Source organism: Giraffa tippelskirchi, chromosome 6, assembly GCF_054371585.1.
Source record: "Giraffa tippelskirchi isolate mGirTip1 chromosome 6, T2T-mGirTip1v1.2.pri, whole genome shotgun sequence".
Lineage (NCBI taxonomy): Eukaryota > Metazoa > Chordata > Mammalia > Artiodactyla > Giraffidae > Giraffa > Giraffa tippelskirchi.
The window spans coordinates 14,028,358-14,051,883 of NC_137280.1; the positions used below are offsets into that span (position 1 = coordinate 14,028,358).

At 44.3% G+C, this 23,526-nt stretch overlaps 1 long non-coding RNA gene across 1 annotated transcript in view; it reads right to left on the reverse strand.

The window, feature by feature from the left end:
* The window catches only part of LOC145511621 (uncharacterized), a 67,340-nt gene extending 43,876 nt beyond the window's left edge, over positions 1-23,464 (reverse strand). The window contains exons 1-2 of the long non-coding RNA XR_014058006.1: positions 22,927-23,464; positions 8,724-8,770 (exon numbers count right to left, since the gene is read on the reverse strand). This is a non-coding gene — a long non-coding RNA (uncharacterized LOC145511621). The remainder of the gene's footprint in view (positions 1-8,723; positions 8,771-22,926) is intronic.
* Positions 23,465-23,526: the final 62 nt, after the last annotated feature.

A 23,526-nucleotide genomic window follows, 5' to 3' on the forward strand; every position in this document is an offset into this window, starting at 1 on the left:
CCCACCAAGCCTCTCCGTCCATGGAATTTTCCAGACAACAATACTGGAGTGGGTTGCCATTTCTCCCCTATCCAAAGATGGAACCTGAGTCTCTTGTGTTTCCCACATTGGCAGGCAGTTTCTTTAACACTGTGCCACCTGGGAAATCCTGTAGAGTTGGGTGCTAATCCTGTAATGAAGGCAAGATACAGAAGGTAGAGTAGGCTGCAGTCTGAGCTCTGCAAAGGGCTTGTGTAAGGAGGCAGGGAGGAAGCAAAGGGCCAGGTGAGCAAAGCAGGAGGGTGAGAAAAACATTCAACTGAAGTCTTCTTTGTCTCGAAAGAAACAAAGTCTAGTTTGGGATTCCTATTTTCATTGTCAAACTAGGATGAACATTTGTCAATCTGGAGGATATAAAACTAGCTTTGTGAGTGATTTTTGGAGGAAAGCGTCCTTATGTGTTAGTTTCATGGGTAGGGGAGTGAAGTCTGGGGTCAAGACAGTGGAGGCTGGACTCTCACCTCTGACATAGCCCACACTGTGTCTGTGGAGCGTGTCTCTCTCTTGGCCACTAGCACCATCTGAGACTGAGTTCTGTCTATGCAATGTCTATTTTCTCTAAATAAATCAACTTCTTAAATTATCAAAAAAAGACAGTTGGGGGTTAATTCCTGGGATTCCCTCCTGGCTGAGAGGGTAAACAGTCTGCCTGCAATGTGGAAGACATGAGTTCGATCCCTGGGTTGGGAAGATCCCCTGGAGAAGAAAATGGCAACCCACTCCAGTATTCTTGCCTGGAAAATCCCACGGACAGAGGAGCCTGGAGGGCTACAGGGCCACAGTCCACAGGGTCAGAAAGAGTCGGACCCGACTGACTGACTTCACTTTCACTTTGAGCTGGAGGAAGTAACCCAGTCTCTGTGCCTTGGTTTCTTCAGTGAGAAGTTGAGCTAATAACATCAGGTTGTTGCGAGGATTAACTGAGGTATACATACAGAAAGTAGTTAGCACTGTACCTGGAATACAGTAAGTTCTGGATGTATTGGCCATTATTATCATTGTCATTATTAACCAGAAGAATCTTGTGTCACAGGGCCAGAAAACTGGTGGTCTCATTCTCCTCCCTCCTTACGCCACTCTACACTATTTCCCCTCTGCCTTCTTGTAAAAAGCCCCCTATTCCTTGAGGTCCATGCCATTCACTAAGCCCTTGACCTGGCCTCAGCATGGTCATGTCCCCAGGGCTGCGCTAGGGTGCCTTCCTTCCAGCTGAACACAGCCCCACGCCGGGGCGCCTGGCTCTTCCAGTGGTCAGCAGGCTGGGTTTCAGCCCCAGGTGGGCAGGGCACACCCACCCGGGTACAGGGCATCCTGCGTCTACCAAGCTCCAGGTCTCTCCCCACGGGGAACTGAAGGCTCCGGCCCCTGACTCACAGTGTCTCCCTCTAGCCTGTTTGCCATAACAGCGGGTGAACTCCCATCCCTGGGGACCACTCGGCCAAGTCCCTGCCTCTCAGTCCCTTGGCCCCCCTTGGGACCTTCCGCCCCACACCTCTGTGACCGCTGCTTCTACGTGAGCGACCTCTCACCCACGTCTCCCCACCCCCAGCTGCCCACAGACCCTCGGACCTTCCCCCTTCCCTCAGTCTCTCAGTCATCCTCCTGGACGCTTGTTCCTTCTGGGTTGATGACTGAAGAGCTTCCCTGAGCCTCTGTTCTTCCACAGCTTCCCCGGCTCAGCGCCACCCTCTAGGTTTCACTTCCCTCCCCCATCCGCGTGGGCCGCTGAGCAGACTGGCCACCGGCGGAGACCCAACCGGCCATCTTAGGGGGCGCCTCAATCCCACCTGAGAGAAGACACCACCTCTACATGCCGATGCCTTGCTTCTGGAGATCTCTGGGGTTTTAGTGGAGTTTTAGTGGTTTTCTTCTAGAGGTAAGAGGGAGCTGTTCTCAGATACCTGTGATCCTCCAGTCAAGGAAACTCTCCTGCTGGGGACGAGGGCCACAGGGCAGCCCAGTTAGGAGGGAAGAGTCCCCCTGACTCCGGACAGAGTCCAGCCCGGCTCTGTTCCCTCTGGACAAACGGGGTTTGGAAGCGATGGCAGCCCCGCCCTGGGGCTGCTGCAAGTGAGGCTCATCTGAGCCGCTTTGCAACCTGTGGGCGTCACTGGAGCAATAGGAGGAGTGGGGGAATGGAGGGATGTGAGAAGCCTGACTCGGACAGGCCAGCTGTCAACACTGAGAGGCTCCTCCTTCCTTCAGGTCGATGGGCGGGGACTTGATTGAGGGAGGAGGTCCCAGTAGAAGCAAGGGCAGGAGCCTGGACAGGGCTGCGGATGTGAGTCAGGGCCTGGGGACTTTCACAGAGTTGGGTACAACTTTCCCTGACGTCCCCTGACTGGTTCCCACGCTCAAGGAAGGGGGAGCGCCTGTGTCTTAATCCACTTAGGTCCCAGGGATATGGTGCCAAGTGGTTGCCAATAAATGCTGTGAAAATGGACTGAAAGTTCTCCAAAGTGTCCCCACACCGTTCCCATGAGGAGGAAGTCCTAGGGACCCAATCTCAGCCCAATCTAAACGCCATATTGGAATTTTTGACGCTAAAATTGAGGGCTTCTCCCATGTTCCCATGAGTTCATCTTCTGATGTCTGTGCAGAACATTAGGGAGCTCTCCTCCTGTTCTTCTTGCCACTGTCCCCAAACCTAAAATAAACAGGAAATGTTCTCAGCTACTCATCCAAATAACAACGTGGACTGCTACGAGGTATTTGAAAGTGGAGGTGTTTTTCTTCTCAAACACTGTAAAACAAATATTTACTGAAATTCTCAATTTCTGAAATATTTCATGATAATCTCCAATCTTGTACATGAAGTATCAAATCTTGAGAGATCACAAGGAAGAATGTATTGATGTTACTTTTTTTAAAAGGGGGGAGTGGCAAGGGAAATGTTGCCAAAAACAATTCCAAGAAAACTGTGAAGTCAAGTGAACTGTAAAATAAAAACTGTCTCACAATGAGCATTTTTATTTGAATAATAAAGACTTAATAAAAAGGCAGAAAAAAGCTGAGTTAAATGAGAAAGATATTTGAAGTCGAAAATGGCGTATTTCTTTTCTTTAAATCCTTTGCTCAATTAAAAAAAAAAAAGCATATAAATTTACCAGGGACTCAAAGGGGGCATTTGCAGCATGATAAACAAAAAACACTTTGAGGAGTACCATGGGTTCATTTAATTTATTATAATGTGTATTTATCATATTTTCATTAACTCACAATACATCCTTTTCTCTCTGTAAAGAGGATGATGTTAAATTACTTGGAATAGGTAAGTCCTTCAAAAAGTTTTGTTTCAATTATTTGTTTTGATTATCTAAGCATTAGTAAATTTGTCTAATATTGTTTTAAAATAATTTCCTCTCTCCTCATTACAGCAAGGCTTACTTGTTTTGTTGTTTTGTTTTTTTTAACTGTTTGTCATACTTCGAAGCTTGCAGGATCTTAGTTCCCCAACCAAGGATCAAATCCATGCTCTTGTCTGTGAGAGTCCTAACCACTGGATTGCCAGGGAATTCCCTCTTTGGTTTCTTTTTTTTTAAATGAACTTTGCTTTTTAGAACAATTTAGATGCACAGAAAAACTATGACTATAATACACAGGGTTTCTGTATACTCTACACTGTTTCCCCTGTTACTAACATCTTACGTTAATCTAGTATATTTGTCACAATTAATGAACCAACACTGGTACATTATCATTAACGAAAGTACACATATAATTCAGATGTTTCCATAGTTTTCCTCTTCCAAGATCCCAACCAGGTACTGCATTGTATTTAATTTAATCTCCTTAGGCTTCTCTTAGTTGTGACAGTTTCTCCTTTTCCTTGTTTTTGATGACCTTGACAGTTTTGAGGAGCACTGGTGACATATTTTGTAGAAAGTCTCTCAATTGGGATTTGTTGACGATTTCCTCATTATCAGACCAGGGTTATGGGTTAAGGGGATAAAGACCACAGAGATAAAGTGTCCTTCTCAAAATATCATATCAAGCATAGGTACAGACCATCGACAAGCCTTATCACTGTTGACCTTGACCTCGATCATCTGGCTGGGATAGTGTTGGTCAGGTTTCTCCAGGTCACTTTCTATACTGTGCTCTTTGGAAGGCAGTCATTTGTGCAGCCTACACGTATGTTCAATCTCCTTGTGAGTGAAGCAGGCACATAAATTATTTGGAATTTTCTGTACCAGGGGATTTATCTCTTCTCCTTCATTTATTTACTTATTCAGTCATTTATTTATATCTGTATGGACTCACAGATATTAATGCAGTTCATTTTTCAAGGTGTAATTTTTTCCCCATGGGAAAAATAAAACGGGCTGCCAAACATTTCCATAAACAAAGCGCCCTCAGCCTTTTCTCAAGCACATCTTGAGAATGTGTTAAACCCTCTGCATAGCAAGGGACTTGGCATAGGTAAGGAAGAGTTACTTGATGTAATCTAAAATGGCTGACTCACTAAATGAAAATATCCTTGTGAAAATTTCCCTGGTATGTGCTTAATCTAAATCCCTCATTTCAAGAAAACGAAATGTAAATGCATTCTTTGTTTCTGAGTATTATACAAATCACAGCAAAATAGAAACAAATCAATGTAAAAAAATGAAGACCTGATTATCTTTCTTAGAGTTTAAAAACAAAAATAAAACACATCCATAAAGTCGAAATGGTGTGTGATAAAATTCCTAGCAAGATAAATAGATAATAAGTAGAAAAAAAAAAAAAGAAACCCACATCTTCACCACCAATGCCCAGGAATGATTTGATCAGAGAGAGAGACAGAGAGGAGAAGCAAAGTAATGAACTTCCTATCCCACAGCCTTCCTGGGCCCCCAGAATCCTGAGACCCTAGGAACTCATTTTCACTGCAAGTCTTTCCAAGTCCTAATGAAAGAGTCGGGGGGGGGGGTGGCGCGGGGGGTAGGGTGGGGAGGCCGGCTGATGGCCCCTCAAAAGCCAATAAACAGGCCAGGTGGGTAGAAAGGAAAGTTTGCTTTATTTCAGATGCTGGCAACTTGAGGGGTAGGGTGGCAGATATCTATTCAAAGGCCAACTCCACCCCCCCCCCGCCCGCTCCCTCCCCCGACAAGCAGGGGGCGAGGGTTTTTATAGGCAGAGTTTCCGGTAGGGGCTACATGCAGAAATAGCACAGTCATCTCTGATATCATCTACAGACTGGCCGTCAGTGGTCTGACCAGCGTCAACTGTTTTAAGTACAGTTAATCTTCAGTTCCAGGGTCATTTGTTCCTATTTCTTTGAGGTTCGTTCTCGGAACTGTGGCAGCTTATATCTTGGGTACAGTCCGGTTCTCATGTAGTTAACTTCTCCACCTGGTGTTTTAGTATCTATAACACAGCTCACAGGATATGGCTCAGAATATTATCTAGAGCCCTTGAGAAAGAACTAAAGGTCCTTGACTATGCTTAATGACTACATTATTATTATTTAGTCTCTTTTGACTGTTTTTCTTTGTTTCATCATTTCTCACTTCTCTGATTAAACTTATTCTTTGACTAAAGTTTCCCACAGGCAAAAGGCAGGCAGAGGACATGGGGGTGGGGGGGTGGGGCAAGGACCACACAGTCCTGCTCTGTTTCACTAAGACCACCCAGCCTTCCAGTAAAGCTCTTGGTTGTCAAGGTGACCCCAACAGGTAACACTGTCTTCGGATAATCACCACTAGCCTTGGGCCTGGGCACAGTTATCAGGCCTCTCCTGACTTCCCACACTCTCCAGGCCCCTCTGGAAGACCAGTTTTTCTTCGTCTTTTACATATTTATTTGGCTGTGCTGGGTCTTAATTGCAGCATGTGGGACCTTTTTTAGTTGACACACATGAATTCTTAGTTGCAGCATGTAGGATTTAGTTCCCTGACCAGGGATCGAACCTGGGCCCCCTGCATTGGGAACTTGGAGTCTTAGCCAGTGGACAACCAGGGAAGGTCCCAAGACTAGCTCTTTCCACATGACTGCCCACTCCTTTTTTCACTCCATTGCCTCTGACACCTCAGGATTGCTCCTCAAAGTCAAAGTGTTAGTCTCTCAGTCGTGTCCAACTCCTTGTGATCCTAAGGACTGTAGCCCGCCAGGCCCCTCTGTCCATGAGGTTTCCTAGGCAAGAATACTGGAGTGGGTTGCCATTCCCTTCTCCAGGAGATCATCCTGACCCAGGGATTCAACCTGGGTCTCCCACTTTGCAGGCAGATTCTTTTCTTTTTTTAGGGCCCTCCTAAAGCCGCTCTGTATACTCTGCACTGACAGCCAGCCGGCCCTCCCTGTCCCTCTTCCTACTACTCTTGGAAGATAATGTTATGTGGAGACAAAGGTCTGGCATGGACACAGATATCTGTGTGACTCTGGGCAAGTTGCTTCACCTCTCAGTTTCTCAAGCAAAACATGAAGACACTGGGCCAAGTCAGTCCCAAACTCTTTCACTCTGAAATGTCATGATCCTGTTAAATCCTTAAAAGCCAGGATAACTGGATAAAACAGTGATGTAGTCATGAAATATTATCTTATCTTTCCCTCAGTTCCCTCTCTGATGAGGGCATTTTTAATGATTATCTGATATTATCAAATATAATAAATTGTGGGTTTTTGTTTTAAGTATGCTTCTCAATTTTGCCATCAAAGAAGTATATTTTTTTCAAAGTGGGATTTTCATTTTGATGGTCTCTAGCTTTTTTAAATAACTAATTTAATTTTGTGAAGGAGGGAAATAGGATTGGGGAGGGAGGGGAGTACAGGAAGCTTAAATCTGTATCCATAATATTGTATTTCTTTAGGAAAAACAGGAGGCACAGACAGAAAAATCTTAGATTGTGATGAAGTCTGAGATACAAAAATTGTTCGTTATATGATTGTGAATAGTTCTCACTTTGCTCTAATCGTTTTCTTCTTAAGTATAAAAATTTAACTTCTCGTATCCTTTTTTCTTTTGTTGGCCTTTCGATTATTGGTATTTAAAAATCGATAGCCAGTCAATTAAAATAGGACCAAGAAGAGGTCTAGGTTCTCCTTTTCCTTTGCAGCTCTTATTAGGTCCCAACTCCTCTAGGGAGACTTTCAGTTTACCTCAGTCTCCTGTTAACTTTCAGCCAATTGCCTGGTGACTTTGCTGGAAGGTGCCACTTCTGGGCTCTTAATTCACTTGTGCAACACCCACATTTTCATCCGTGGCACACTGATAACCTGTATTATCATAATGGGCGAGGTCACTGTGCTAACAAACAACCCCACAAGTCATTTCTTGCCCACACTGCATGTCTACGGTGGATTGGCTGTGGCTGTAATCCATGTCATCTTCACCCTGGAACTGCTGATGGAGCAATCTTAACCTGCCACCTTGCCTGTTTCCTGGTTATTGTTGTTTGGTTGCTCAGTTGTGTCCAACTCTTTTTACGACCCCATGGACTGTAGCCCACCAGTGTCCTCTGTCCATGGGATTTCCTAGGCAAGAATAATGAAGTGGGTTGCCATTTCCTTTTCCAGGGGGATCTTCCTGACCCAGGGATCAAACCCCGGTCTCCTGACTTGGCAGGCAGATTCTCTACTGCTGAGCCACCAGGGAAGCCCCTATTTCCAGATAAAGGAGGAATAACCTGGTAACCATCATCCAAGTCTGAAAACGCCCAGCCACCTGACTTCTAACCGTATTTATTGGCCAAAGCAATTCACATGGAGACTCCTGAGTTTAGAGGGCTGCTGCTGCTGCTGCTAAGTCGCGTCAGTCGTGTCCGACTCTGTGCGACCCCATAGACGGCAGCCCACCAGGCTCCTCCGTCCCCGGGATTCTCCAGGCAAGAATACTGGAGTGGGTTGCCGTTTCCTTCTCCAGTGCTTGAAAGTGAATAGTGAAAGTGAAGTCGCTCAGTCGTGTCCGACTCTTCGCGACCCCATGGGCTGCAGCCTACCAGGCTCCTCCGTCCATGGGGTTTCCCAGGCAAGAGTACTGGAGTGGGGTGCCATTGCCTTCTCCGAGTTTAGAGGGCAGGGGTATCTAATTTTCCTGGTGGGAGGGGCACCATGGCAAGGGAACCAGACTGTTGGGTGTACGGGTCAGTAACACAATCGACCATCCCTTAGCAAACATTTCTTCTACTGAATTTGAACTTTCATCTCTCAGTTGACAACCTTCCTGTGATCTCACCTGCTGATGCTGCCAATTTTAGCAGTGTTGCCCTCTTAAGGAACTCTTTGTACAAGCATTTAAATATTTCATTGCATTTTAGCCCTTATTAATTTATAACCATGGATGGAAAATGGAAAATGAAAGTGCTGATATGAGTCATAAGGAACACAGGTCTCATAACTTCAAACACTAGAGAGGAATCCTTGGGTATGCCAAAGCTGTGAATCTCTCAATCAGAGGGTCCCTGGTCAATGTGGGCTAGTTGGCTCTTCTCATTTGTGAAGGAAACTAATTAAGAAACTTGTAAAGAGCTAGGACAATATCATCAAAGCTCGCATTGTAACTAGAAAGATTCTTAACTCTCTGGTAAGAGAAACTACTGCATCAGCTTTTTAACATACTAGTTTCATATGTATATTTTCAGAAACAATTGCCTGTGTTGGCTGGTGGTTTTATCTAGTGCTTTACACATGTGGTCTATTTCCTCAGGTTGTAAATCCCTGCGGACAGGATCTAAGGGGCAGCATGGAGAGCTGAACATACTCACGTTCTGCAGTGAGACACCCTGGATCCAAATCCTGGCACTGACGCCACCTGGCAGCAAGACACAGGATAAGTGGCTTAAAGCTTTGGACCCTCAGTTTCCTCATCTGAAAAAATTGGGGTTTTAATACTTAGCTCATAGTTTGTTGTGAACTTTCCTAATACATGTAAAATACTAGCAGCTGCTACATAATGCTAACTTTGTCTAAATCCACCATTTACTATGCTTACCATGTGCCAAGCATGGAACATGCTCTATTCTTTAATAACCTCTCAACAACCATAAAGGTAGGATTATCATTCACATTTTATAAAAATCAGGAAGATTAAGTGATTCTTCCAAAGACACAATCGTTGGCAAATTATGTCTTGAACTCATGCCCTTTTATTACAGAATTCTATAAACTGAATAAAGGGAGATTAACTGATCTTCCTACTTCAGGACCTAAGGCATTGCAAGATCCTGCTTCTCTAGATCATGAAAGAAGATAAATTACTTGATAACAATTTAGAGTTAGATGTCTCATTGCTCTCAATTCATTTGGTTCCCCTCTGCTGCTCTTTGTGTGTGTAGTAAAATATACATAAGATTTAGCCTTTTAACCCTTTTTCTGGTATAATTCAGTGAGATTAAATACATCCACAATGTTGTGTAACTGTTATGGCTGTTTGCAGAATTTTTTGTCATCCCCAAAAGACATTCTGTACCCATTAGCTCCCCACCTCCTTCTAACCTCTGGTAACCTCTATTCTACTCTCCATCTCTAAGAATGTGCCTACTCAATGATACCTCATTGAAGTGGAATCATACCATATTTGTCCTCTTAAGACTGGTTTATTTCACTTGGCCTAACATTTTACCTTGCTGTAGCAGGTATCAGAATATCATTCCTTAAACAAAAAAGTCTATTATGGGAAAAATCACATAACAAAATCTACTGTCTTAACCATTTTATTTTTATTTTTAATTTATTTGGCTGCGTCGGGCCTTAATTGTGGCATGCACACTCTAGGACCAGTGGGCTTAGTTGCTCTGCCGCGTGTGGGCTCTTAGTTCCCTAACCAGGGGATGAACCCGTGCCCCCTGCATTGGAAGGCAGATTCTTAACCACTGGACCACAGGGAAGTCCCTATCTTCACCATTTTTAAAAAATTTTGTTTATTTATTTTTGGCTGCACTAGATCTCTGTTGATGCGCCTGGGTTTACTCTAGCTCTTATCTGCGGTGCGTGGGCTCCTCCTTGCAGTGGCTTCTCTGTGGAGCTCGGGCCCTAGGGCTTGTGGGCTTCAGTAGTTGTGGTTCACAGGCCTCGTTGCCCCACAGCATGTGGGATCTTCTCGGACCAGGGATCGAACCTGTGTTCCCCGCATTGGCAGGCGGATTCTTAATCTCTGGGCCACCAGGCAAGTCCTATCTTAACCATTTTTAAACGTATAGTTTAGCAATGTTAAGTATAGTCACATTATTATGAAACAGAACTTTTTCATCTTGCAAACCATGAACTTGTATCCATGAAAAACATCCCCTCCTTATCCCCCTCCCCTATGTTTCGTTTCTACGAATTTGACAATGTTGGATTCCTCGCATCAGTGGAAGCAGACAAGATTTGTCTTTTTGTGATTGGCCCGTTTTGCTCAGCGTAAGGTTTTCAGGGTCCGCCTCTACTGTAGCATGTGACATGATTCCCTGACTTTTTAAGGCTGAATAATATTCCCTTATGTATCTATACCTGTGTTTATCTCACATTGTGTTTATCCATTCATCTGGACACTTGTGTTGCTTCCCCATTTTTTGTGAATAATGCTGCTGTGAACACAGAGTACCACCTGCTGTTTTGGTAAGCAGGAAAGTATGTCTCCCAGACTCCTTGTCAGCTGGTTTCTGGGAGTTCAGCCAATGGAAAGGTCTGGCAGAAGCCTGGAGGAGGGGAGGAGCGGAGAGGCCAAAGCAGTCTCCTCTCTCTCGGCTTCAGGAGGCACTTCCACCGGCAGCAGCCTGTCTAAGAGATCTGCACCACCCACGCAGCTCCGCCCTTCCCACCGCTCTAGCCGGGTGGAGATGGGAGTGCCCTTCCTAGTTTTGCCAATATCTGGGTTGCCTCAGTGTCCCCTGTCTGCCTTCTCATCTGGGTGCAGCTGTGGTATAGGATTTAAGTTTTCTTTCACTGGTGGGACGTAACACAATGACACTCAGACGGAAGGCAGAACTCTGTGACTGAAGGCTCCCCAGTAGAGAAGACATCCAGACAGGACCCCCCGGGGACAGGGTAACAGCAGGTTCGACTGTAGCTTCTGTATGGCAAGCAGGGCGAGGTTCCAAAGGTTTTGAGGGCTTCCTGGGGACTGGGTATTTTGAATAACTGCTGACCCAAGGAAGAAAGCGCCACCCTGAGTGTTGGGTATCTGGGGCCTCTGACCTTGGGTAAGTGCATATTGTAACACAGGCATGTTAGAGCCTGATAAGGCAAGCAGTTTGGGTGGGGGCTTAACAAACTGCCTGCAAAGTTGAACTGAGCGTTTGCAGCCATGTCTTCAAAAGTGGGTCAAGATGGCACTGGTGAAGTATGTTATTATAGGAACCAATTCCCTGCAGTACCTTCCCTTTGTGTAAAATGTCTAGATTGGCTTCTGTTTTCCTGACTGAACTCTGATGGGCACAGTTGCATTTGATGCCATTCCAAATCTTTAAACATTGATAAATTGAAGAGTATGCCATGCTAACACCACTATTCATCCGAATGTTGTGGTTGTGTTGTTAGCCACACTATCTACCACTGATGACTCCCTCTGCCCCTCTTGTCTCTTTCTTTACTCTATGAGGTTCTTGGAGGCAGAGGTTGGGTCTTAGGCTGTCTCTCTCACAACCCCCAGTCCAGAACCTGAGCAAACCCCAAATGTGTGCTTTAATAAATATATGATTCATTACATGGATCTCAGAGCGTATCAATCACCCTTTTTGACTTCCGCCTTGGCTGCAGCTCAGGGCTGGAGCCAGCTCCACACTCTGACCTTCACAGTCCTGACCCCTGACTGGGACAAGATCCAGATTCTTTAATGAATCATCTGGCATCCTACTTATTTGCTTCCACACACTCCTATAAAACTGGCATTGATCATAGCCTCCATGAAGCAATTCTTTGTTATTTGACAGAAACAAGAGACAGCTCTCACTTTTTTTGTTGTTGTAGTTTTTTACTGTTGTTTAGTTTTGTGTTTAATTTCTGAGAGAAATATGGGGCCTGTCCCTAGGGCCAGCTTCATGGGCCTGCGACCTGGGCAGTACTACAGGGTCCTCCCACTTCAAAGGGCCCATGCTTGGGTTAATGTTTCACTGCTGTCATCTTCAAATTTCTGACAACCTTTAAACCAGAGGCCTCACAGTTTCAGTCTGCACCCAACCCACAGGTCAGGTCGTAGGTCCTGCTTATCTCATTTGTATGTCCCTCAGGCTCATGGCATCAACTTTTTTTCAAGTCATACGGGCTTAATATTTACGAAAACCTCAGTGGTTTAGAAGTTCCCTCAGGAAAAATAATCCAAACCTCTCCGTGGAGCATGGCATGAGAAGCTTTTCATCTTCTGTTAACGTCTCCTAGCTACACTGACACCCATAGGACTTCCTCAGCCCCATCACTCTCTCATCTGCCCCTTTTCCTTCCAAATGTTAAATCCCAGCTTTTGTACTACTTTCTGTTTCTAACCTCGGGGCTCACCAGCCCCTAGACCCTTGGGTATCCTGCTCCCATCCTGCCCAAGTTGTCCTCTGTCTCTCTCCTTGGCCAACCCCAACTTATCCTACAATCTGGAATTTAGCTGTCACCACCTCTGGGAAGTCCTCTCTGACCTTTCCAAAGCTGAGATCTGAGGTTCTCATAGCACCCTGTGCTAAAGATTTCCAAGCACTTATCTTGCTATTATGTTTTCTATTTATTTCATGTCTCCCTCATTAAATGATGAGCTCCTGATAGAGACCATTTCATGTTCTGAGATGGTGGCCAGACTTAGTTCCAAGGAGATACTTAATAAGTTCTCGCTCATCAAATGAGTGAACGGGTGAATGGTCTTAGACCTAGAAGAGAAGTGCTTCCATGATTGAAGAAGACATTCCAGAGCGCCTTCTGGCATAGGCATGTGGACCCCCTTTCCAAAGCATCTAGGGAAAGCATTGAGCCCCCTTTTACATTTCCACAAGTTAGGTAGTAGCTCTTGGGATTTCTCAGCTTTTTTATTTTTAAATTTGATTTATTGATTTTTGTCTCCACTGAGTCTTCATTGCTGTATGCCTTGCGGTGAGCAGAGGCTACTCTCCCGTTGCAGTGTGAGGGCTTCTCATCGCAGTGGCTTCTCTTGTTGCAGAGGATGGGCTCTAGGGCTCTCAGGCTTCAGTAGTCACAGCATGTGGACTCAGTAGTTGCAACTGCCATGCTCTAGATAGAGCACAGGCTCAGTAGTTGCGGTCCATGGGCTTAGTTGCTATAAGATGTGGGATCTTCCCACACCAGGGATCAGACCCGTGTCTACTGTATTGGCAGGTGGATTCTTTACCACTGAGCCACAAGGGAAGCCCTGAATTTCTCAGCTTTGAGAGGGCTCCTGAGGTCGCTCCTGGGACAGCTACTTGCTGAGGTCATGGAGGTAGTTCAAGTGAGACCTTCCCTCCCCCAGAGGACTGCCTGGCTCTATACAAATCCCAGATCAAGTGTCTGTTGCAAATTATTACAGAGAATGGATAAACAAGGTCCTAATGCATAGCATAGGGAATTATATTCAGTATCCTGTGATGAATCATAATGGAAAAGAAAAAGAAAAAGAGGGAATCCCTGGAGGTCCAAGGATTCGGACTCAGTGAGTCCACTGCCGTGGGTCTGGGTTCAATTTCTGGTTGGAAAACTAAGATCCCACAAGCTATATGACACAGCCAAAATAGTAATAACAGTATGAAATATATATATATATGTATGTATAACTGACTCACTTTGTTGTATAGCAGTAACTAACACAACATTGCAAATCAACTATACTTCAACAAAATTTTTATTATTTTTTTTAATGTCTCTTCCTTCACCTTTTCTGGTCTGCATTCTATTCACCCTTTACAAGGCCCGACTGAAACGCTAATTCCCCACAGTTTTAATGTAATTATTCTCTCTGCTTTCCCAATGCGTTTTGTTTGTGCCTGTAAGGATACTTGGCACACATTCTAAATAGCATCACAGTGACTTGTGCACTAGGCTAAACAGTCAACTTTGGGAGCAGGAGCAGAATGTTCTAACATTTGTAACCTTTATGTCTTATGCACAGTCACCACTCAGAGTAACACTGGGTAATTTGGAGCTCAAACAGATAGATTGAAATGTAATTTGTCCTAGAAAAGAAATTTGACAAAAGAAAGAGAGTGGCATTATCTGACAGAAAGAAAAAATTCCCCCTACTCATTGGAAAATTCCTGAACTTGGAAGAAGGGGGGCAGGGGAGGATCTAGGGAGAGAAAAATTGGAGAAGAAGACAAGGGAAAGGACCTGGTGACAAAGAGGTTGCAAGTTCTGATGTCCAAGAGGTAAGAAGAGCTTAAAATCGAAATGAAGGCAGGTGGCACAGTGGTAAAGAATCTGCCTGCCAATGCAGGAGATGCAGGAGACCTGGGTTCGATCCCTGGGTGGGAAGGGTCCCTGGAGGAAGAAAAGGCAACACAGTCCAGTATGCTGGCCTGGAGAATTCCATGGACAGAGGAGTCTGGCAGGCTACAGTCCTTGGGACCGCAGAGTTGAACACAACTGAGCAAACAGAGTGAAGGCACCACGGGGACAGTGAAGGATGGAGAGGAGGCATGACAGGTGAATTGCAGGGCAACCTGACCAAGGCCATGGAGGCTGTTGTCCTTCACCCCCGCAGAAAGGAAGCAAGCGTGTCCCAGGAAGCTGAGGCTTCTGATAAAATGGAGCAGGGTCCTGTGGCTCCCCACCCCCCACCCCCATGTCCTCAGACTGCCATTTGTCTGTGGAAAAGCTTTAGTCAAAAAATAAGTTTAATCAGAGAAGTGAGAAAATGCAGAAACAAAGGAAAACAGTCTAACTAGACAAAACAGTAATAGTTTAGTCGCTAAGCAAAGTCAAGGACCTTTTGGTTCCTCCTCAAGGGCTATAGATAATATTCTGAGCCATATCCGGGAGCTGTCTTGTAGATACTGAAACCCCCACCGGGTGGACGAAGTTAACTACATGATGACCAGACTGTAGCCATGACATGCTGCTGCTGCTGCTAAGTTGCTTCAGTCGTGTCCGACTCTGTGCGACCCCATAGACGGCAGTCCACTGGGCTCCCCAGTCCCTGGGATTCTCCAGGCAAGAACACTGGAGTGGGTTGCCATCTCCTTCTCCAATGCATGAAAGTGAAAAGTGAAAGTGAAGTCACTCAGTCATGTCTGACTCTTTGCGACCCCAATGGACTGCAGCCCACCAGGCTCCTCCGTCCATGAGGTTCTCCAGGCAAGAGTACTGGAGTGGGTTGCCATTGCCTTCTCCGGTAGCCATGACATAAGCTGTCACAATTCCGAGAACTAGCCTCCACGAAATGAAACAAACCGACCCTGGGACTGAAGACTAACTGTACGTAAAACAACAAGATGATGCTGATCAGCCCTCTGCATAACCAATCCCTCCTCACTTCCACCGGGCCACCCCATTGCCGGCATCCGAAATAAAGCAAACTTTCCATCCACTCGCCTTGCCTCTTTATTGGCTTTTGAGCAGAGCACTTTTGGTTACACTAGGGATGAAATCAAGGTGACTTGTCTAAATAGCACTGTATGACTGCAATCAGTGTTCCAGTTACGTCTGCTACTGTTTGAAAAACAAGTGACCGAGAGAGCTGTGACTAATTACCTTGGGAAACCACTGTTTCTCTTTTTGTGGCCAATCCGCATATTCTCTTGCATCCAAATAAATACAATTCCAAAGGCACGGACATAAAGTGTTTGTTTGTTCTAATTTTATTTGCATTTATATTTTGCTGCATTCCATAAGTTTTTGATTCTTCGGTTTCTTCTGGGGTACCTTTTTCTTCTGTGCAGCCTCCTCTTCTGGTTTAGGAACAATGTGATCTTTCCCAGTAAGTATCACCTCAATGTGGCAGGGAGAGCTCATGGATAGGTTGATCCGAGCATGAACTCTGTACATCCTGTGCCACATCTCTGGGGCTTTGTTCACCTGGATGTGCTCAATGACCAGAGAATCTACATCTCATCCCTTAAGTTCAACTTTACCCTCTGCATTTTTGAGCAAGGGCAGGAAAAATCTCAGCACTCTTTTTGGGCCACCAGCCCTGCGTCCATTACCACTCTTTGGCCCGTGCACACCTACCAGCTCCACCATAACAACAGAATGGACACATGGCTTCTTTAAAGTGATATCCTTCAGATTCTTGGTGGCTTTTCTGATATGCGTACCGTTAAAAGCCAGCGGCAGTGGGGTAGGGGTGGGTGGGGCGGTGTGGGGGGAGGGTTCACAAGTGTTCTTAAAGTGAACGTGAAGATTTGCATGATTTTGTGGGGTTTCTGGATCAATTTTTAGAGGTCACTTCAGGCTGCTTACCGGAAAAGCTTAAGTGTTCTGCTGTTGTTGTTTTTAATTTTTGATGGTGCAGCTCAGCTTGCAGTATTTTAGGCCCCCTACGAGAGATGGAAAAATTGAACTTGATGTTGAAAGTGCAGAGACTTAACCACTGAACCACCAGGAATTCCTTGACATTAAATTTCATTGAATAAACTTCACTTGCAGATGTACTGTTTCTCTCTCCCTGGCTGCTTTCTCCTGCTAAGAGTACTTTACTCTGTCTCTTTTCTTATCAAAAGCAATTTGGCTAGAGTCTGTAAATTTCGAATATTTGAAGATTAAGCTCTCAGAAGTACAAAATTCCTTTGAATCAATGAGTCACTTACTTAATGAACGTGAAATTCTGGTGGGGAGGGCAGAGCAGGAGATAACTATGGGAATTTCTTCTCAGAGCATTAATGCTTGTCCTAGAGCTGGTTAAAAGTGGTTTTGAGCATCATTAAATATTAATGGAAGATTGTGGGGAGAAAATTATCACTAACGTGAAATAAAACAGGAATTTGAAGTGAAAAACAAAGCACAAACTGAAATTTCTTATTTGGTACCTCTGATTAACGCCCACAATTACGTTCTTGTTGTTCAGTAGCTATGTCATGTCTGATTCTTTGTGACCTCAGGGACACTTGCTCCCCTGTCCTTCACATGCCAAGCTCTCCTGTCCTTCACAATCTCCCAGAGTTTGTTCAAACTCATGTCCATGGAGTTGATGATGGCATCCAAACAACTCGTCCTCTGTTGCCCCCTTCTCTTCCTGCCCTCAATCTTTCCCAGCATCAGGGGCTTTTCCAATGAGTCAGCTGGTCGTATCAGGTGGCTAAAGTATTGGAGCTTCAGCTTCAGCATCAGTCCTTCCAATAAATATTCAGGGTTGATTTCCTTTATGATTGACTGATTTAATCTCCTTGCTGTCCAAGGGACTCTCAAGAGTCTTGTCCAGCACCACAATTCAAAAGCATCAATTACTGCCATATCAGTAAACAAGGATGTCACAATCCTCAGCAATTGCAGCCCTCCAAAGTGAGCTGGTGAGCCCTGAGGGAACTCAGGACCAACACCTGCCATCTAGTAGCCATCAGACTACAGCTACTCCCTACAGTGAGCCCAGAGGAACTCAGGATGTGAAAAAATACAAGAAACTGGCCCCAGGTAGCTGAGGTACATATCAAAAGAATAATTTCAGTGAGCTCAGACTCTCGCATCTTCCCATACATAGAGAAATGTACCTTAACTTGGGACATCTAATTTTCTTTAGTTTACAAAAAGTTTTTGATGTTCAGACTACCTGCCCTTTGTTGCAAAATTACTATGTAACCTGGCTCGTCCCCTTTGCCTCCTAGCAGCAAGTCGCTCAAGATTATTTGAGATGGTGTTTCCCAGGCCTGAAGTCCTAAAAATTCCCATCGAATGAAATATAACTCTCAACTTTTAGGTTGTATTTTTTAAGTCAACATAACTAAAAATAAATAAATAAATACATAACCCTTCCCTGAAAGCCACAGGGGAGTTTAGGCCTTTTGAACATGAGCTGCCTATACTCTTTCCTTGCTGCCTGCAATAAATCCTGTTAAAGTACCCTCACCACAACCCACTATCAGTATATCGGCTTTACTGTGCAGCAAGTGACCTGACCCAAAATTCAGTCCAGTAACAACATAATTGCCAACATTCACTGGATCATCAAAAAAGCAGGAGAAGGACTTCCCCGGTGGTTCAGTGGCTAAGACTCTTTGCTCTCAATGCAGGGGGCCTGGGTTTGATCCCTGGTAAGGGAACTAGGTCCCACATGCCAAAACTAAGACCCAGCTCAGCCAAAAAAAAAAAAGCTTTAAAAACAAAAGAAAAAGCAAGGGAATTCCCCCAAAATATCTACTTCTGTTTCATTGATTATGCTAAAGCCTTTGTGTGGATCACAACAAACTGTGGAAAATTCTTAAAGAGATGGGAATACCAGACACCTTACCTGCCTCCTGAGAAACTTGCAGGTCAAGAAGCAATAGTTGGAACTGGACACGGAACAATGGACTGGTTCCAAATTGGGAAAGGAGTGCCTCAAGGCTGTATATTGTCATCCTGCTTATTTAACTTATATACAGAGTACATCATGTAAAATGCCTGGCTGGATGAATCACAAGCTAGAATCAAGATTGGAGAATTATCAACAGTCTCAAATATACAGATGATACCACACTAATGGCAGAAAGCAAAGAAGAACTAAAGAGCCTCTTGATGAAAGTGAAAGAGGAGAGTGAAAAAGCGAGCTTTAAACTCAGCATTCAAAAAATGAAGATCATGGCATCCGGTCCCATCATTTCATGGTAAATAGAAGGGAAAAAAGTAGAAACACTGACAGATTTTATTTTCTGGGACTCCAACATCACTGCAGACAGTGACTGCACCTATGAAATTAAGACACTTGCTTGTTGGAAGAAAAGCTATGACAAAGCTAAACAGCATGTTAAAAAGCAGAGACATCACTTTGCTGACAAAAGTTCATACAGTCAAAACTATGGTTTTTTCAGTAGTCATGTACAGATGTGAAAATTGGACCATAAAGAAGGCTGAGTGACAAAGAATTGATGCTCTTGCATTGTGGTGCTGGAGAAGCCTCTTGAGAGTCCCTTGGACAGCAAGGAGATCAAACAAGTAAATCCTAAAGGAGATCAGTCCTGAATATTCATTGGAAGGGCTGATGCTGAAGCTCCAGTACTGTGGCCTCCTGATGTGAAGAGCTGACTCATTGGAAAAGACCCTGATGCAGGGAAAGATTGAGGGCAGGAGGAGAAGGGGACGACAGAGGATGAGATGGTTGGATGGCATCACCAACTCAATGGACATGAGTTTGAGCAAACTCTGGGAGATAGTGAAGGACAGGGAAGCCTGGCGTGCTGCAGTCCATGGGGTCACAAAGAGTCAGACACAACTGAGCGACTGAACAACAACATTTTTTTTTTTTTTTTTTACAGTTTTTGCCTCTGTGAGAAATTCAATTTTCACTTGGGGGCAAATATCCCGGAAAAAATAGCTTCTAGCCTTTACTCCCCCCTGCCGATCTGATGGCTAAGATTCCTGGTTTCCATTCAAGCTACCCAGGTTCAAGTTCTTGTTAGGTGATTAAGATCTCACTTCATGCCACCACTCATGGCTGCCTTGCCAAGATTACTACTATAACCATATATCTTTAACTTTTTATTTTTTATTGGTATATAGCCAATTAACAGCGTTGTGATAGTTTCAGGTGCACATCAGAAGGACCCAGCCCTCCCATTCAGTCTGCCCTATATCACTGAGCAGAGTTCTTTGTGTTATACAGTAGGTCCTTGTTGGTTATCTATTTTATATACACCAGTGTGTACATGTTGGTCTCAAGGAAGCATTTTTTTTTTTCTTTTTTTTTTTTTTCAAGGAAGCATTTTTAAAGGTGACATTTGGGGTGAGAACCACAGGGGGCATGACTTTCTTCTGATTGGTTGGTGGTGAGGTTAGAGGGTGATGTTTCAGGAATGTTAATCATCTGGGGTCTTCTTCATCATTGTCCACCTGGGGTAGGGAGGTGTGTCTTTGTTTCTGCACAATGACTCAAAGGTATGTGTCGGATTGTTGTGCATACACCTTGAGGAGGAAGTGGGATTCTGTTTGAACACTGGACTATTATGACTTTTCTTGCTGAGCTGCTTTTCCTCTGTTTCTGCATTCCCTCACTTCTCTAGTCGGCAAGCACTCCTGCCTGCTCTTTGAAGCTCAGGGAAGGCTTAGAAGACTAAAACCTTTTTCTACAAACAAGAAATGGGAGCAGTGGAGGGGTTTTTGTATCCAGAGGGCCTCGCAGGGTCTTCCTCGGCTTTCGAATTCACTATTATTTCTTATTAGGGCTCATGGCTGACATCTCTGGGGAGGACTCTAGAGTTCCTTGAGATCCAGGTTTACACTACACAATAAGAATGTGACAACTTTACAGCCTCGTAAAACTATTCTTGCACTTAAGCAGCCTTATCTCATAGTCCTCTTCCTTTCTATATAATCTGTCTTCAAGAAATATAGATCCAACTGCTGGAGTCCAGCTCCGGCAGCCAGGGAAACGCCCTGAAGGGATGAACAGGTCGGCGAACGAAAATGATGCAGTCTCTCGCTCAAAGCACTGGGCTGCATGTTTATTTTAAGCATCAGGTTTTCTTTTATACTTTTACAAAAGCATTAGGTCAGAGGTATGACATCTTCAGTTTCCCCTCACCCATATTTACTGTCACCATAAATCATTGTTGTCCTTCAGAGTTTCTTCTTAAGTGTCCTTGTGATAACACTGTAACTCAAGTTTGTCTCTGGGCTGTATATTACATTCCTCAGTTTATTTCTTATCTCTTTAAATCCTGCTATCCCCTAGTAACTTAAGTTCATCATCTCCTAAAAAGGCTTTTGGCTGTTAGTATCTCTAAAATACCTAGTTTCCATAAGCTATAGTAAAATATGCCAACACTACAACATACCTTAAACCTTTAGCTTCTAACTATTCTTAATTATTCCTAACCCCTAAACTCAGCAAACTTCTTTTGCCATAAACATTCCCCTTATAGGCAGGTTTCAGATAACAATGTTTCCCATGATCTCAGGCTGCAGTCTATGTGCTCATCCTGGAGCATTCTTTGTAAAGATCCTTGAACAAACGTCAATAGTTAACGTTATGGATTATAACATTCTTTCCAGCCAACTCAACCGGAGGAAGGAAAGGACAAGTCAGAATCACAAGACCTAACTCCTTCATCCCGGGACCGTGCCTGCGGGATGAGGAGAGGGGGTTGGGGCTGTGCCTCCATTTTGTCAGTAATGCCTATCGCGGCTCCCGACATCTCCCCCTTTTTTATTTTTTAGAGCATAAGTGTGAAACTCAGTAGATAAAGCAGAAACACTTTGGTTGAGTATTCTGAAAAGGCACGGGGCTAATAGACAAATCAGAACCAACAGACATAAGCACATGGCTTCATTAATCATTATTGTAAAAAAGGATCCATGGGAAAGATATCCCTCTAGATTTTTAAAAAGGGAATTAGAAAGCCATTGAGAGGAAAAGTCAGACTCCGCCTGGTTCATATTCTGGATATTTTGATGTAACTTAGAAATATCAATACTAGAATCTGAGTGATTCCAAACGCCTAAAATATGGTTTCTAATGCGTTCCCAAGAATGCACAGAATCATTCACTTGTAGAGGGGTAACGCACATCTATTTAAATTCAGCATGGCACCTTAAAGACAACTCTATTTTTAAATTTGTAATTTCTTGCCCTACAAGCAGGACTGCTTCTTCTAAAGCATTGACCTTATTTTCTATCTTCCTATCTATAATTTCCTGTGTAGCAAGAGCTACGGAGACATTTTTGGACAGGTGATCGACAAACGAGGCAGTATGCACTTGTTTTGACAGGGCAACAGCAGAAACCGTAACTGAAGCAATTGTGGCAATCAAGGCAGTTATTCCCACAATCAGAGCTGCAATGAATCTCTTAGGTCGAGAAATTAAGCCATTAAATTCATACAAAACTTTCAATGCATAATCATCAAACCATTGTCCCTCTAATTTTACAGGAACCATCAAATATGGTGGTTGTTTTACAATCATCACAGCCTTATAATTACTATAATCGTTCCCATCAACACAATTTGATATAAAACAATTCACACATTCAACATTATAAACAGTTTCTCCTTTAAGAACTCTCAAATCATTCCGATTTTTGGCCAACAGAAAGGCATAGGGAGAATGCATGCAGGCCCGTACAATGTATCTTTGTTCATTTAAAGGTCTGTGTAAAATCACAGGTGCCATAGCAGCCAATGCTCTCCATAATTCAGGTTGTATGGGACCTGTTTCATCGAAACTCACTAAAGGAGGAACCCATCCATTAACATGCCACCTAGTAATTGCTAAAGGATAAGGGATAAATAAATTATTTCATATGGATCTATAAGCTTCTTCAAAAATTAAATTTAATCATTGATCCAAAAGATAGGGGCACCCCCATTCAATCAGAGAATGTCTGGTGGCAACAATGGGAATAAATAATTTTAGGGCATACATGCATTCTTTCCAACGAGGAAAGCCAGAAATTTTGCTTATACTTTCCCAGGCCTGTAGTCCTTGTTCATCAGAATCCGGGGTGGGGAGTGCACACCTTGGAAAGTCCTTTAAATGAGGGGCTGCCTGTTTTATGGCATCATATTGTCTTTCTTGCGTCCCCAGCATCAACAGCTATAAGGACCAAGTCTCTCTTGCCATTACTTCTCGGAGAATCAGTAAGCATGCCTTTCAAGGAAGTGCTACCACATCCATTCAAAACCGGAGGAAGGTGTGACAAAGCAAATAGGTGGATAAACGGACACGCCTGAAAAATTGAAGGGAGCCCTGACCACTGTTTTTAACATTATTAGGATAGATGGAAGCCCCGCCCAAAAGATGAGTATCATTAACAAAAACACGAATGGGCTCAATTATCCAATCTACAGGCTGGAAAAAAGGTGGATTAGGCAAATAGGTCCAATGAACTTTTTCTGCGCTGGAGGGCCTCGGCTGACAAGCCAACACAACAAGCATAGCCACAAACATTACCATAGGAGTGGCCTCATATCTCCCCCTTCCTATTAATTCTTCAGCCTGCTGAGCGAGGTGTTTCAGCTGGCCCCATGTTGGCACCGTGCTGGAGGTAGTTGCTTGAGTACGATGATGGCAACGAGGTGGAGCAGAATATGGTTGGACTCCATCAGCGTCTCTTTTGAAGCGCCAGGTGCCTGAAGCGATGTACTAGCAGCGAAGCCTCAGGTGAAGGGTCACCCGCCCTTCGGCTTTCTTTGGTTCCTTCAGGTCCGGACTCGACAAGCTTCTGATCTCGCCAATATCCTTCAGTCCCAGACTCCAGGACTCCAGGGATCTCAGCGACCTCAGCGGTCTCTGTGGTCTTGGAGATCTCATGGGGCTGGACATGTCAAATCAGTCTGTCAGGAATCTAAACAGGAGAAGTGGAGTCCTGCGGAAACACACAAGCATACCCTCTCCCACAAGTTAACAGCACATCTGGCCCTTTCCACTCTCCGATAAGGAGGTCTTTCCACTTGACCAGGGGCCGAGTCGCAGCCTCCTCAGGAATCCAGTGTCTCATAATTGCAGTCTGCCCCTGTGTATCTACGTTTAAGTGATTACAAAGGTATCCAC